A 17,249-nucleotide genomic window follows, 5' to 3' on the forward strand; every position below is an offset into this window, starting at 1 on the left:
CTACAGTGTTGTTATATAATAGTTCATTAGATCGGACAGCCTAATTCAATTGTTTCCCTAAGATCTTATTTCTTTTTGTTCCCCTAATGCATGGAACTGGTTAATAAAATTGTATGTTCTCTTCACAACAGAAACATTCTGCCAGCACCTTAACAATTGTTGATATCGCAAGTGTTAAACTAAAACGAGTCTCAGTTTCCAATCTGAAGAAAATTGTCTAGAACAGGGACGGTTAAATTTAGACTCTAAACTGAGATTAACTCTCTTCTTGACAACTTGCCACTACTTATACCCTTCCAGAATTAAAGATCCTGAATATATAGAAATATCTGATCTTACTGTGTTTATTTTGTTTATAACGCTAGGAAACTGTAGCTTGGAGAGATGAGCACTTCTAATTTCAATTCAGATAGTGGTGCAGTCTTGGATAGTGCCTCACACCTATGTTGCTCCCAATAAGTAACTCCAGAGAAAGAGGTCACCTCTGTATCTGAAGCTATTCAAACCACCCGACCATCAAATTATCTTTCGGGACCAAATCCCCCACTAGCTTGCTCAAAGACAAACAGTCTTTTACACGTTGCTCGCGCTCTGTGCCCTTACCATATGATCTTCACGAGACATAATAAGCTCTTTTTCCCTTTTTCATACTGCCTGTCCTCTACATCACAATTTCCCCCCTTCCCTTCCTTTTCCTGGAAGCCATCCACGGTTAGGGTGCAGTTAGGGTTTTGCAACTGTTTTTTTTATATTAACTTCCCTCCTTAAAAATTACATCATAACAGAGAAAGAAACCAGATCATAACAATAACAATAAATAAATATAATCCAACCTAAACATTTAGTTCCTTCTGTTTCTCTTTGGCTCAACTCTCTGTATTTTGGCAAAGTATTCAGGTGTCACGACACCGTCGAAGCCCTCCTTCAAAATCACTCCGTTTTCAGAAACAAAAAGCTTCATTCCATCTGCTAAAGCCTTTCCTACATCTAAATATATCATCACTTCACAATCACTGCGTATTCCACTAATTACACCATTGTCTGCTGGTAAACCTCGTGCAAAGTGGACATGGTTTCTTTGCATACGCTTAAGCCCATTCTTCTTAATTGAGTCCAGGTTTTTCAAATAAGTACCGTGTACACACACCGGAACTTCTTCAACCGACCGTATGGGTTTTAGTAATTCCTCTGAATTTATACCCTGCATGCTATGCCCTTGATTTGCTCTAATGAAAAACTCGTTATTTTCATTCAGCAAACTAAAGCGTTGCTTGTTATCCCTCCTAACTACCTCTCTGAAATCATCAACAGTGTGAGAGTGAAGAGGAATTCCTGCACGAGTTGTCATTTTCAGTTTGAGTAAATCTTTGAGGGCCACGTATCCATCACTTCGAATGTTCAATTTCAGTTCAACCGCCCTATGCCGCAAAACCGATGACAGACATCGACCCAACGCATCAATTCGATTTCCTGAACCAGAACCCACAGAAAACCTACTCCCTGACCTTCCAGGATTCATTTTTCTATATAATTAATTACAAACAACACAACACAACCAGATAACAAACCACAATGATGAAACGCCCAACGCGGGGTCTGCTGCAACTGCTCAAAGCGGCGGCTATGTGTTTGTCGTGAGATTGAGTAAACAGATTGTCCTGGTCTTATCCGAATAATAACATATTATCACTATTTATTTATATGTCAAATTCAAATTGGATGTGGCACCGAGGGTGACGGATCATACATAACTCAAATTTGGATGTCGGCCTTCAAATTTGGATAATTTGTGGAATATCCAACCTTACATTACATACGTATGTGAAATTTGGGCGTTGCCCTCTTGAATTTTATATTTATATTTTTCCATAAATATAAATATCCTCTCTCAAATTTTTATAATATATATTTGATTTAAAACACTATTCACTAATTCCAAGAAAACAAAACCATGAGATAATTAACTCAATTACTCTATTATGCAAATAAGTGTTTTTCACTAGTAATTATGATTCAAGTTTGATCATGGATTAATGATTTGGGGAGGGCCAACTTTCATTGAAAGTTATTTAAATCCACTGATTTTGTATAAATCAATTCAACAAAGGTCTCAACAAATTTTATAACATTCAAATTATTTTAAACTTTACAATGTTATGTATATCAAATTTCTAAAAATAAATATTTTTTTATATATTATATAATTTTTTGGGGAAAAGAATTTCAAAATAATTAACTCAATTATTCTACTACATTTTAATTAAATTCTACACTTCTCTAATACATATAAAAACACTGCCACCAATTGATGGAGCTCGACATGTAGTTTGATTATTGATGCTCATGGCCACCAACGCAGATTTGCAAGTTAGCATAGATAACATGCTGATGTACATTGTCGGTGGGACTTTTCTCAATACTAAGATGCGTATGTTACAGGATGAGTTGGACAGAGGTTCCAAATCAATATACTTAGAAGCAATGGAGGCAAGATTTCGTTTGCAGAAAGACATCATCAAAGAGTACGCGGATGCAATTACGCACTACCACGCATGGCAACAGTTTGTCACCGAGGATCACGGAGAGGATGTTGATGAGATGGTCTTTCCAAAGATGTCTGAGTCCTAGTGTTGTCTTGTCTAGTTGACTCAAGCCTATTTTTGTCCCCACATGGGTATATGTGGAAAATGTATTTTGTAAACATGATGTAAAGTGAAATTCCAAGTGTCATTAGTGGAATGAAAACAATCATATGTAATGTAAAGAGTTATGTAATGAAGTTGAAGAGTCATGACGGTAGTCCAAGAGTCACAAAGGGGAATGTCAAGCGTCACCCCACCCTTTGTTATAAATAGAACCTCATAAATCATAGAACATGCTATTGGTATCCAATATTTTGCTAGGCATTGCTTAGAGGGGGCTTGGAGAGTATTGTGACGGGCCTTGGATTCTCCACAGTGCAGAGTGCGTACATATCTTTGGAGGAGCATGCAGTGTTGACTGTAATGTTCCACTATTGGGGTTAGTGGGTGTCATGGTTGTATGTATGGATGGAACTTCCACTTTATATAATATAACAGAGCCAACACGTTTCATGCATGTGTTTTTATTGTAGTTCTACTATTCGGGTTACTTTAGCAATGTATGTAATTTGAACTTACGAATTTATGTATGAACTATTCTATATGTGATTGTATTAATCTTATTGAAGCATGTTGTTGGTTTAACTCGTCACTTTGGATTGTCCACTATCCTACTTTCTAGTTCGTGATGTCTTTCAGCTTGTGTGTTCCTTGTTGTGTACTATTACAGGCTTCTAAGGGACACACTTCTTTCCCCCTCCATCTATTAGAACCTCCCCATGCATCTCTTTTGACTTGTTGCAAGGTCACAGACTTGCTTCCGACAAGGATATATTGCTTACGTCTACATGCTATGGCAGTCAAGGCATAGATTTACTACCCAATGTTAGGATTCCTACTCCAAACTGTGTGAGGTATAGTTGGGACTTCTTACCGGGGAGATCCCTTGACATGTTGGTGGGTCCAACATTGTCAACACATTGTTGGGAACAAAAATCTAGTAAGTTGTCTAGAGGAGATGGGATGCCTTACCCCACAGCCTCCAGATCAGAGAATATCATTCTCCCGAAAGGCTGAGGAATGCAATGGAGAGGACACCCTTGTACAAGAGAATCATGCAAATATTAAAATTTAAGTGGATAGGACTCAAGCTTAGTCCACCCTTGCTGCTAGGACTACAGAAGGAATAAAATGAAGAAGAGGAGCAGAAGGAGTTTACAGAGATAGAAAATAATGCAAGCTTCTATCCCCAAGAAGACACACCATTCGTGGAACCTTGGGATTCTAGGGAGGCCACCAAGGCCACAAAATAAATGGACATAGATGGCTGAGTTTCTCAAAGGATGAGAAACCATTTCAGTAGGGGGTTATGGTGAGGCTTGTCAATAGGTACATCATAAGGGTCATAATTCCATCCTCCACCTTAAGAACTATGTCTTTCTTACATTTATTTACAATTTTTGTTATATTATGCTTAGTGAGAGGGGTAAAAGATGTTTTTCTATGTAATGTGGCTTAATATGGTTTAATTCAAGGAAGTGGAGCATTTTTTAGGTAATTTCCATGCACGGGCTCAATGTAGACAACAGGGAGAGATTCTAGGAGGTTTTCCACCTCCTTAACTCCATCAATCAACCGAAGAACACCACACTCTCTCTCATGAGCTCGAGGTCTTTGGTAGCCAAGCAAGTGTAGTTAATGAAGATCAAGATCCACCCTTCTCGAGTTATGAGAGACAAACATTCCTATTTTCTAGGGAGCTACTAGTAGTTACCCTCTTGTATAAATAAACATATAAAAGAGCTCATTAGGATTCAAACTATTTTTTTTTTCAGCTAGGTAGCTATGGAGCTCAACCACTTGGCACTGTTATTTTTGACTGGTTATGTGATGAATTTTACATTGATGCAATGATAATGAGACGTTTCTTATTGGTTCATCGTTGAGTTAGTTCCAAAGGGCTGAGGCTCTTAGGTTTGGGCCCAAGCCCAATGGCATAGGTCCCTCTTTTTGATTGGTATCTCTTTTTAGTTCAAATTTCTTATTAGTTCCTTACATTTCATTAGAAAATAACCCATCAAAATCTTGTGATTGCAACCTCCACCACATCTCTCGCATGGGAGCATGAATGGAAGGATCCACAATCACAATCCAAAAATACTATGTTTATAATTTCTTGGAAGAAGGTATATGTTAGTCATCTTGTTTTGCATGTGCTTACTATAGCCTAGGAGTTGATTTATTGACTAGATAAGAGTTTTTGGCATAGATTAGATGGCATTTAAATTCAACTAATATTTTCCTCTATTAGTTGTTTCATTTTGTCAATGATAAAATGGTATATGCATGTGATGTTGTAGGGCTATTTGGATCTGCAGGCAATGAGAATTTCACCACCCCCATCTTGGACCTCCTCACCCTCTTTTATGAACCCCAAATTCTGTCTCCAAAGTTTTGTTCTTGGGATCATTCTCTTAGATCATCGTGAGAATCTCTCCTAGTGAAAAATAGGCTTTCCAAAGACTCTGATCTTGGCTAGGGGTTTTGGCCACCTTTCACCCATTTATCTCAACCTCTATCCACCTTTCCATCCCTTAAACCCATCATTCCTACCTCCTAAACCTTCTCGACAACATTCTTGTAGCATTACATGCCTTCGTGTAGCAGCCTCCTATGGCATACCTATAGCAACCTGTTTCTCCACCTATTTTGACCTTTGCTAGAATCTGGACTTATTTGAGAAGTAAGTTGACCCCCTAGTGGGGCTCCATGATCAAGAGAAGCACCTAGGCCACTCCAAACCCTCCCTTTCCTTCACTGCAAAATAGTGTAGAATTAGTTTTTTATCAGAGATTTGGCACAAATAGAACATTGATTAATACGCAAGTGTGAGATAGATAGCGATGCATGGAATATTGAGTTATGACTTGGTATGCTAGCTTCTTGTCTACAAGTAGATTTGGTAGCTATATGGTTGATTGGAAGATAATGTAGTTCCATTTTTGCAAGTAGTGTAGCTATTATCTTTTCATGAATCGATTCAATAACATTTAAAAGTTAAAGTTCAAAAAGCATTTTCCTTTTTATCATTAGAGGTAGATTCTAATTTTCACCTTCATTAGCTAGTTTTCCTTCTAATTCAGTAAGAAGAATGGCCTTGGAGAACTATTAATCAAATGTCCTAGTTGAGGGAGGCATGAGTAGAATACATCCTACTGTACTTGTACTGTCACCTCGAAGTTTGTATGAACCCGAGGTTGATAGAAAGAGTTGAGGAGCTCTTGGGAATTGCATCACTCTTGGTGCAATACCAGGGATCACCACCTTGAATGATGTCGAGTGCTCCTTTATATAGGCTTCCTTGTGTCCCTTAATAGGCTTACATGTCCTTCTAGATAGGTCGACTTATCCCTTTTGAAGGCTGACTTGTCCCTTTTCAAAGCTGACTTGTTTTCAATACATGATAATGGCTCATTTGACTTGTAGACTAAATGAAAATCCCTACAAGCACTAAATGGGTATTTGATCTAAAACAAATTTCCCTTCAGCATGAAAGTGATGCCTCAAGAATAACAATAATAAATTAATTTTTCTCTTTACAATAAATACATAGAGTCGTGATTACATATTTTATTATGAAGACCAAACCTAGTTACATATTTCAACACTACCTCTTAACTAGGGAGGTATTCATAATCCATTCAAAGTACTTGGACATTCTCAATGTGAATAATTATCATAAGAAGAGTCAGATTGGTAAGCCATCTTATAAGCTATCATTTCAGCTTATCTCTTTTCATCTTATCATGCCAATCATCATTGTCACATAACAAGGCCTTAACTAACAACTCTATCTCTCCACAAGATCAAAGTACAATGATGGCGAGACTGAGAGACACCATCATCATTGTCTCTCAAGGCACATACTCCACCAGGGTGTTCATAGGGTATGTACTTTTATGACAATTCCTATCTTGGAATAACACATCCTCAAGTAATTTCCTCTTCCACTAATCTTATCTTGGATTCCCTACTTTATCCTCAAAGAGTATAAGAATGCTTACCTAATCTAGCGACTTGTCCAAGCTCCTTCTTAACTAGGGACTTGTTACCAACAACAACTTACAACTTTTTGGTGGAGATCATGGTACTATTAGCTACTTGTAAGGATCCTCCTTTAGATTTCATGAACTACATCATCTTGGTCATGGAGCCTTCATCTTTTGTAGGGAATGGACCATCCATCACTTTCCTTCATGAACCATATAAGCCATATCATCCTTCTTTTCATCAAAAAGTGATCTTCTAGTCCACATAGGGTTATATTATGTGTTTCTCACTTTTAAATATATTATTTTCTAAATTTTTATTTTTTATATAAATTTAAATTGCAAAGTTGTTATAAGTGGTTTTTTAGCATTTTGATAATATTATTTTTTCTATTATATTTTAGAGCAGTTATGGATCTGGTTTACTCATTAAATTTGATAATATATGCCAATTTGATTAAGAAATGAATAATTTGAGCTTCAATACAATATATGATTTAAATTGCAAAGTTGTTATAAGTGATTTTTTTAGCATTTTGATATTATTAATTTTTTTATATTTTTGAGCATTTATGGATTTGGTTTACTCATTAAATATGATAATATATGTGAATTTGACTAAGAAATGAATAATTTTGAGCTTCAATACAATATATGATTTACAAATATTATATGATTTAGACTTATTAAATGGTTTACTCATTAATATCCAAAATATAACTCAAAATTGAGTTATATAATCAAAATTACAAAACCATTTATATATATTTTACAACTATACTTCATTGTAACAATAATATAATCAAAATTACAAAACCATTTATATACATTTTACAATTATACTTTAATGTAACAATAGAAATTATGTTATCCTCTCATATGCCATATTATTTATATCTATTTAAATTTATACTATATTAATAGCCAACCATGAGGAATTTTTGGATGGTCAGCAGTTTGTATAAGTTCCAAATAAGAACTGCAACTGTTTATATCTTCAACTGGACTAAATATTTTTTTCATCACTATAACATATACTTAACTTACATTAAGTATTCCACAATATCATATATGTAACTTCCATATAGTATTCCACATATCCCAATACAATCTTGAATTTATATATTCACAAGGAATAGTAAAAAAAAGTTTATAAAATCACAATTGTATATGAATATCTTTAACCCTGAAGCTGCTTTTTTATGTGCTTACAACGAGCTAGGCATAAAAATAAAACCATAAAAGTGCATAGAAACACTATAAATTCACAAAAGTACATTAAAATCTTTAACCATGAAGCTTTTTATTGTGATTACAGCTAGGTAGGCATTAAAATCAACCATTTCAATGCACAGAAACACCTTTGAGGGGATGTTAAAGATCGGTATTAGGCAGAATGTTATCATATCAACATCTCAAGGATCAATAATAAAAGAAATAATTAGGAAAAAGCAGAGAAAGAAACCAGATCATAACAATAACAATAAATAAATATAATCCAACCTAAACATTTAGTTCCTTCTGTTTCTCTTTGGCTCAACTCTCTGTATTTTGGCAAAGTATTCAGGTGTCACGACACCGTCGAAGCCCTCCTTCAAAATCACTCCGTTTTCAGAAACAAAAAGCTTCATTCCATCTGCTAAAGCCTTTCCTACATCTAAATATATCATCACTTCACAATCACTGCGTATTCCACTAATTACACCATTGTCTGCTGGTAAACCTCGTGCAAAGTGGACATGGTTTCTTTGCATACGCTTAAGCCCATTCTTCTTAATTGAGTCCAGGTTTTTCAAATAAGTACCGTGTACACACACCGGAACTTCTTCAACCGACCGTATGGGTTTTAGTAATTCCTCTGAATTTATACCCTGCATGCTATGCCCTTGATTTGCTCTAATGAAAAACTCGTTATTTTCATTCAGCAAACTAAAGCGTTGCTTGTTATCCCTCCTAACTACCTCTCTCTTAAATCATCAACAGTGTGAGAGTGAAGAGGAATTCCTGCACGAGTTGTCATTTTCAGTTTGAGTAAATCTTTGAGGGCCACGTATCCATCACTTCGAATGTTCAATTTCAGTTCAACCGCCCTATGCCGCAAAACCGATGACAGACATCGACCCAACGCATCAATTCGATTTCCTGAACCAGAACCCACAGAAAACCTACTCCCTGACCTTCCAGGATTCATTTTTCTATATAATTAATTACAAACAACACAACACAACCAGATAACAAACCACAATGATGAAACGCCCTACGCGGGGTCTGCTGCAACTGCTCAAAGCGGCGGCTATGTGTTTGTCGTGAGATTGAGTAAACAGATTGTCCTGGTCTTATCCGAATAATAACATATTATCACTATTTATTTATATGTCAAATTCAAATTGGATGTGGCACCGAGGGTGACGGATCATACATAACTCAAATTTGGATAATTTGTGGAATATCCAACCTTACATTACATACGTATGTGAAATTTGGGCGTTGCCCTCTTGAATTTTATATTTATATTTTTCCATAAATATAAATATCCTCTCTCAAATTTTTATAATATATATTTGATTTAAAACACTATTCACTAATTCCAAGAAAACAAAACCATGAGATAATTAACTCAATTACTCTATTATGCAAATAAGTGTTTTTCACTAGTAATTATGATTCAAGTTTGATCATGGATTAATGATTTGGGGAGGGCCAACTTTCATTGAAAGTTATTTAAATCCACTGATTTTGTATAAATCAATTCAACAAAGGTCTCAACAAATTTTATAACATTCAAATTATTTTAAACTTTACAATGTTATGTATATCAAATTTCTAAAAATAAATATTTTTTTATATATTATATAATTTTTTGGGGAAAAGAATTTCAAAATAATTAACTCAATTATTCTACTACATTTTAATTAAATTCTACACTTCTCTAATACATATAAAAACACTGCCACCAATTGATGGAGCTCGACATGTAGTTTGATTATTGATGCTCATGGCCACCAATGCAGATTTGCAAGTTAGCATAGATAACATGCTGATGTACATTGTCGGTGGGACTTTTCTCAATACTAAGATGCGTATGTTACAGGATGAGTTGGACAGAGGTTCCAAATCAATATACTTAGAAGCAATGGAGGCAAGATTTCGTTTGCAGAAAGACATCATCAAAGAGTACGCGGATGCAATTACGCACTACCACGCATGGCAACAGTTTGTCACCGAGGATCACGGAGAGGATGTTGATGAGATGGTCTTTCCAAAGATGTCTGAGTCCTAGTGTTGTCTTGTCTAGTTGACTCAAGCCTATTTTTGTCCCCACATGGGTATATGTGGAAAATGTATTTTGTAAACATGATGTAAAGTGAAATTCCAAGTGTCATTAGTGGAATGAAAACAATCATATGTAATGTAAAGAGTTATGTAATGAAGTTGAAGAGTTATGACGGTAGTCCAAGAGTCACAAAGGGGAATGTCAAGCGTCACCCCACCCTTTGTTATAAATAGAACCTCATAAATCATAGAACATGCTATTGGTATCCAATATTTTGCTAGGCATTGCTTAGAGGGGGCTTGGAGAGTATTGTGACGGGCCTTGGATTCTCCACAGTGCAGAGTGCGTACATATCTTTGGAGGAGCATGCAGTGTTGACTGTAATGTTCCACTATTGGGGTTAGTGGGTGTCATGGTTGTATGTATGGATGGAACTTCCACTTTATATAATATAACAGAGCCAACACGTTTCATGCATGTGTTTTTATTGTAGTTCTACTATTCGGGTTACTTTAGCAATGTATGTAATTTGAACTTACGAATTTATGTATGAACTATTCTATATGTGATTGTATTAATCTTATTGAAGCATGTTGTTGGTTTAACTCGTCACTTTGGATTGTCCACTATCCTACTTTCTAGTTCGTGATGTCTTTCAGCTTGTGTGTTCCTTGCTGCGTACTATTACAGGCTTCTAAGGGACACACTTCTTTCCCCCTCCATCTATTAGAACCTCCCCATGCATCTCTTTTGACTTGTTGCAAGGTCGCAGACTTGCTTCCGACAAGGATATATTGCTTACCTCTACGTGCTATGGCAGTCAAGGCATAGATTTACTACCCAATGCTAGGATTCCTACTCCAAACTGTGTGAGGTCTAGTTGGGACTTCTTACCGGGGAGATCCCTTGACATGTTGGTGGGTCCAACATCGTCAACACATTGTTGGGAACAAAAATCTAGTAAGTTGTCTAGAGGAGATGGGATGCCTTACCCCACAGCCTCCAGATCAGAGAATATCATTCTCCTAAAAGGCTGAGGAATGCAATGGAGAGGACACCCTTGTACAAGAGAATCATGCAAATATTAAAATTTAAGTGGATAGGACTCAAGCTTAGTCCACCCTTGCTGCTAGGACTACAGAAGGAATAAAATGAAGAAGAGGAGCAGAAGGAGTTGACAGAGATAGAAAATAATGCAAGCTTCTATCCCCAAGAAGGCACACCATTCGTGGAACCTTGGGATTCCAGGGAGGCCACCAAGGCCACGAAATAAATGGACATAGATGGCTGAGTTTCTCAAAGGATGAGAAACCATTTCAGTAGGGGGTTATGATGAGGCTTGTCAATAGGTACATCATAAGGGTCATAATTCCATCCTCCACCTTAAGAACTATGTCTTTCTCACATTTATTTACAATTTTTGTTATATTATGCTTAGTGAGAGGGGTAAAAGATGTTTTTCTATGTAATGTGGCCTAATATGGTTTAATTCCAGGAAATGGAGCATTTTTTAGGTAATTTCCATGCACGGGCTCAAAGTAGACAACAGGGAGAGATTCTAGGAGGTTTTCCACCTCCTTAACTCCATCAATCAACCGAAGAACACCACACTCTCTCTCATCACCTCGAGGTCTTTGGTAGCCAAGCAAGTGTAGTTAATGAAGATCAAGATCCACCCTTCTCGAGTTATGAGAGACAAACATTCCTATTTTCTAGGGAGCTACTAGTAGCTACCCTCTTGTATAAATAAACATATAAAAGAGCTCATTAGGATTCAAACTATTTTTTTTCAGCTAGGTAGCTATGGAGCTCAAGCACTTGGCACTGTTATTTTTGACTGGTTATGTGATGAATTTTACATTGATGCAATGATAATGAGACGTTTCTTATTGGTTCATCGTTGAGTTAGTTCCAAAGGGCTGAGGCTCTTAGGTTTGGGCCCAAGCCCAATGGCATAGGTCCCTCTTTTTGATTGGTATCTCTTTTTAGTTCAGATTTCTTATTAGTTCCTTACATTTCATTAGAAAATAACCCATCAAAATCTTGTGATTGCAACCTCCACCACATCTCTCCCATGGGAGCATGAATGGAAGGATCTACAATCACAATCCAAAAATACTATGTTTATGATTTCTTGGAAGAAGGTATATGTTAGTCATCTTGTTTTGCATGTGCTTACTATAGCTTAGGAGTTGATTTATTGACTAGATCAGAGTTTTTGGCATAGATTAGATGGCATTTAAATTCAACTCATATTTTCCACTATTAGTTGTTTCATTTTGTCAATGATAAAATGGTATATGCATGTGATGTTGTAGGGCTATTTGGATCTGCAGGCAATGGGAATTTCACCACCCCCATCTTGGACCTCCTCACCCTCTTTTATGAACCCCAAATTCTGTCTCCAAAGTTTTGTTCTTGGGATCATTCTCTTAGATCATCGTGATCATCTCTCCTAGTGAAAAATAGGCTTTCCAAAGACTCTGATCTTGGCTAGGGGTTTTGGCCACCTTTCACCCATTTATCTCAACCTCTATCCACCTTTCCATCCCTTAAACCCATCATTCCTACCTCCTAAACCTTCTCGACAACATTCTTGTAGCATTACATGCCTTCGTGTAGCAGCCTCCTATTTTGACCTTTGCTAGAATCTAGACTTATTTGAGAAGTAAGTTGACCCCCTACTGGGGCTCCATGATCAAGAGAAGCACGAGCCAATCCAAACCCTCCCTTTCCTTCACTGCAAAATAGTGTAGAATTAGTTTTTTATCAGAGATTTGGCACAAATAGAACATTGATTAATACGCAAGTGTGAGATAGATAGCGATGCATGGAATATTGAGTTATGACTTGGTATGCTAGCTTCTTGTCTACAAGTAGATTTGGTAGCTATATGGTTGATTGGAAGATAATGTAGTTCCATTTTTGCAAGTAGTGTAGCTATTATCTTTTCATGAATCGATTCAATAACATTTAAAAGTTAAAGTTCAAAAAGCATTTTCCCTTTTATCATTAGAGGTAGATTCTAATTTTCACCTTCATTAGCTAGTTTTCCTTCTAATTCAGTAAGAAGAATGGCCTTGGAGAACTATTAATCAAATGTCCTAGTTGAGGGAGGCATGAGTAGAATACATCCTACTGTACTTGTACTGTCACCTCGAAGTTTGTATGAACCCGAGGTTGATAGAAAGAGTTGAGGAGCTCTTGGGAATTGCATCACTCTTGGTGCAATACCAGGGATCACTACCTTGAATGGTGTCGAGTGCTCCTTTATATAGGCTTCCTTGTGTCCCTTAATAGGCTTACATGTCCTTCTAGATAGGTCGACTTATCCCTTTTGAAGGTTGACTTGTCCCTTTTCAAAGCTGACTCGTTTTCAATACATGATAATGGCTCATTTGACTTGTAGACTAAATGAAAATCCCTACAAGCACTAAATGGGTATTTGATCTAAAACAAATTTCCCTTCAGCATGAAAGTGATGCCTCAAGAATAACAATAATAAATTAATTTTTCTCTTTACAATAAATACATAGAGTCGTGATTACATATTTTATTATGAAGACCAAACCTAGTTACATATTTCAACACTACCTCTTAACTAGGGAGGTATTCATAATCCATTCAAAGTACTTGGACATTCTCAATGTGAATAATTATCATAAGAAGAGTCAGATTGGTAAGCCATCTTATAAGCTATCATTTCAGCTTATCTCTTTTCATCTTATCATGCCAATCATCATTGTCACATAACAAGGCCTTAACTAACAACTCTATCTCTCCACAAGATCAAAGTACAATGATGGCGAGACTGAGAGACACCATCATCATTGTCTCTCAAGGCACATACTCCACCAGGGTGTTCATAGGGTATGTACTTTTATGACAATTCCTATCTTGGAATAACACATCCTCAAGTAATTTCCTCTTCCACTAATCTTATCTTGGATTCCCTACTTTATCCTCAAAGAGTATAAGAATGCTTACCTAATCTAGCGACTTGTCCAAGCTCCTTCTTAACTAGGGACTTGTTACCAACAACAACTTACAACTTTTTGGTGGAGATCATGGTACTATTAGCTACTTGTAAGGATCCTCCTTTAGATTTCATGAACTACATCATCTTGGTCATGGAGCCTTCATCTTTTGTAGGGAATGGACCATCCATCACTTTCCTTCATGAACCATATAAGCCATATCATCCTTCTTTTCATCAAAAAGTGATCTTCTAGTCCACATAGGGTTATATTATGTGTTTCTCACTTTTAAATATATTATTTTCTAAATTTTTATTTTTTATATAAATTTAAATTGCAAAGTTGTTATAAGTGGTTTTTTAGCATTTTGATAATATTATTTTTTCTATTATATTTTAGAGCAGTTATGGATCTGGTTTACTCATTAAATTTGATAATATATGCCAATTTGATTAAGAAATGAATAATTTGAGCTTCAATACAATATATGATTTAAATTGCAAAGTTGTTATAAGTGATTTTTTTAGCATTTTGATATTATTAATTTTTTTATATTTTTGAGCATTTATGGATTTGGTTTACTCATTAAATATGATAATATATGTGAATTTGACTAAGAAATGAATAATTTTGAGCTTCAATACAATATATGATTTACAAATATTATATGATTTAGACTTATTAAATGGTTTACTCATTAATATCCAAAATATAACTCAAAATTGAGTTATATAATCAAAATTACAAAACCATTTATATATATTTTACAACTATACTTCATTGTAACAATAATATAATCAAAATTACAAAACCATTTATATACATTTTACAATTATACTTTAATGTAACAATAGAAATTATGTTATCCTCTGATATGCCATATTATTTATATCTATTTAAATTTATACTATATTAATAGCCAACCATGAGGAATTTTTGGATGGTCAGCAGTTTGTATGAGTTCCAAATAAGAACTGCAACTGTTTATATCTTCAACTGGACTAAATATTCTTTTCATCACTATAACATATACTTAACTTACATTAAGTATTCCACAATATCATATATGTAACTTCCATATAGTATTCCACATATCCCAATACAATCTTGAATTTATATATTCACAAGGAATAGTAAAAAAAAGTTTATAAAATCACAATTGTATATGAATATCTTTAACCCTGAAGCTGCTTTTTTATGTGCTTACAACGAGCTAGGCATAAAAATAAAACCATAAAAGTGCATAGAAACACTATAAATTCACAAAAGTACATTAAAATCTTTAACCATGAAGCTTTTTATTGTGATTACAGCTAGGTAGGCATTAAAATCAACCATTTCAATGCACAGAAACACTTTTGAGGGGATGTTAAAGATCGGTATTAGGCAGAATGTTATCATATCAACATCTCAAGGATCAATAATAAAAGAAATAATTAGGGAAAAGCAGAGAAAGAAACCAGATCATAACAATAACAATAAATAAATATAATCCAACCTAAACATTTAGTTCCTTCCGTTTCTCTTTGGTTCAACTCTCTGTATTTTGGCAAAGTATTCAGGTGGCACGACACCGTCGAAGCCCTCCGTCAAAATCACTCCGTTTTCAGAAACAAAAAGCTTCATTCCATCTGCTAAAGCCTTTCCTACATCTAAATATATCATCACTTCACAATCACTGCGTATTCCACTAATTACACCATTGTCTGCTGGTAAACCTCGTGCAAAGTGGACATGGTTTCTTTGCATACGCTTAAGCCCATTCTTCTTAATTGAGTCCAGGTTTTTCAAATAAGTACCGTGTACACACACCGGAACTTCTTCAACCGACCGTATGGGTTTTAGTAATTCCTCTGAATTTATACCCTGCATGCTATGCCCTTGATTTGCTCTAATGAAAAACTCGTTATTTTCATTCAGCAAACTAAAGCGTTGCTTGTTATCCCTCCTAACTACCTCTCTGAAATCATCAACAGTGTGAGAGTGAAGAGGAATTCCTGCACGAGTTGTCATTTTCAGTTTCAGTTCAACCGCCCTATGCCGCAAAACCGATGACAGACATCGACCCAACGCATCAATTCGATTTCCTGAACCAGAACCCACAGAAAACCTACTCCCTGATCGTCCAGGATTCATTTTGCTATATAATTAATTACAAACAACACAACAAGACACAACCAGATAACAAACCACAACGACGAAACGCCCAACGCGGGGTCTGCTGCAACTGCTCAAAGCGGCGGCTATGTGTTTGTCGTGAGATTGAGTAAACAGATTGTCCTGGTCTTATCCGAATAATAACATATTATGACTATTTATTTATTTATATTTGAAATTCAAATTGGATGCGGCCCCCAGGGTGACGGATCATACATAACTCAAATTTGGATGTCGGCCTTCAAATTTGGATAATCTGAGGAATATCCAACCTTACATTACATACGTATGTGAAATTTGGGCGTTGCCCTCTTGAATTTTATATTTATATATATTTTTTTATGCATTGGGTTATTATTAATATCTTGATTTGAGCATATAATGGGACACTCATGCCTAGAGCAATACATAGCCTACTAACACATATTAGAGCCTCTGAAACGTTTGACTTAGAGGTTGGGATCTCTATGAACACAGAAGAAAACAAAGGTAGTCAGAGCTTTACTAAAAAAAAATGCAGCCCCAAAATTAGTGTTGGTGGAGTTCTCGAAAGTAACCCAAGAAGACAGGTAAAGGGAAATGACTCTAAGAGTAGTGGTACCTCTCTTTCTATTCTAAAATAGTTGTAGGTGAATAGGATATAGGATTAGTGTTAAGTAAAATTGACTCTCTTTTAGAGTTAAAGTGGACTAAGTTAAACATTGATGGTTTTTTGGTACATGGTATTGTGTCTCATGTAATGAGCTTACTTTAGATGTGTAGATGTAATGTGATTTAACCAAAAATTGACTTTAGTTTACAGTCAAAGTTACAATGATGGTTTTTTGGCACATGGTATTGTGTCTCATATAATGGAGCCTAAGTTAGATGTGTAGATGTAATGTAAGTATGCAAACAATTTTAAATATCCCCCCAATTGAAAAATAGAATATAAAAAGGTTAAAAATTAATAAACAAGAAGTTAAAAGCAATAAATAAAAAGCCATTGAAATTGAAAAGATAAGGAAAACTCTTAATAAAGACTATGGATGGAATTTAAGTAGCTTGTGGGTCCCTTCCCTTGATTCATACCTCTTAGTTTCCCCATATATATATATATATATATATATTAATAATCTAGTTATATTTGTTATATTATAGTTAGATTTATTAAAAATATCATATTATTATAAAATCATTATAAAAATTATATTCATATGTTTATAAAATT

General features: G+C 35.4%; 3 pseudogenes; all 3 read right to left on the reverse strand.

Moving 5' to 3' along the window:
• Positions 1–841: 841 nt before the first annotated feature.
• LOC149160732 (uncharacterized) lies at positions 842–1,519 on the reverse strand (annotated as a pseudogene).
• A 6,623-nt stretch (positions 1,520–8,142) lies between these two features.
• Positions 8,143–8,822, reverse strand: LOC149160733 (uncharacterized; annotated as a pseudogene).
• A 6,566-nt stretch (positions 8,823–15,388) lies between these two features.
• LOC149160734 (uncharacterized) lies at positions 15,389–16,018 on the reverse strand (annotated as a pseudogene).
• Positions 16,019–17,249: the final 1,231 nt, after the last annotated feature.

The sequence above is a fragment of the Pinus tabuliformis genome, chromosome 5_2, assembly GCF_031772625.1.
Source record: "Pinus tabuliformis cultivar Carrire ecotype Pingquan chromosome 5_2, CPIR1, whole genome shotgun sequence".
Lineage (NCBI taxonomy): Eukaryota > Viridiplantae > Streptophyta > Pinopsida > Pinales > Pinaceae > Pinus > Pinus tabuliformis.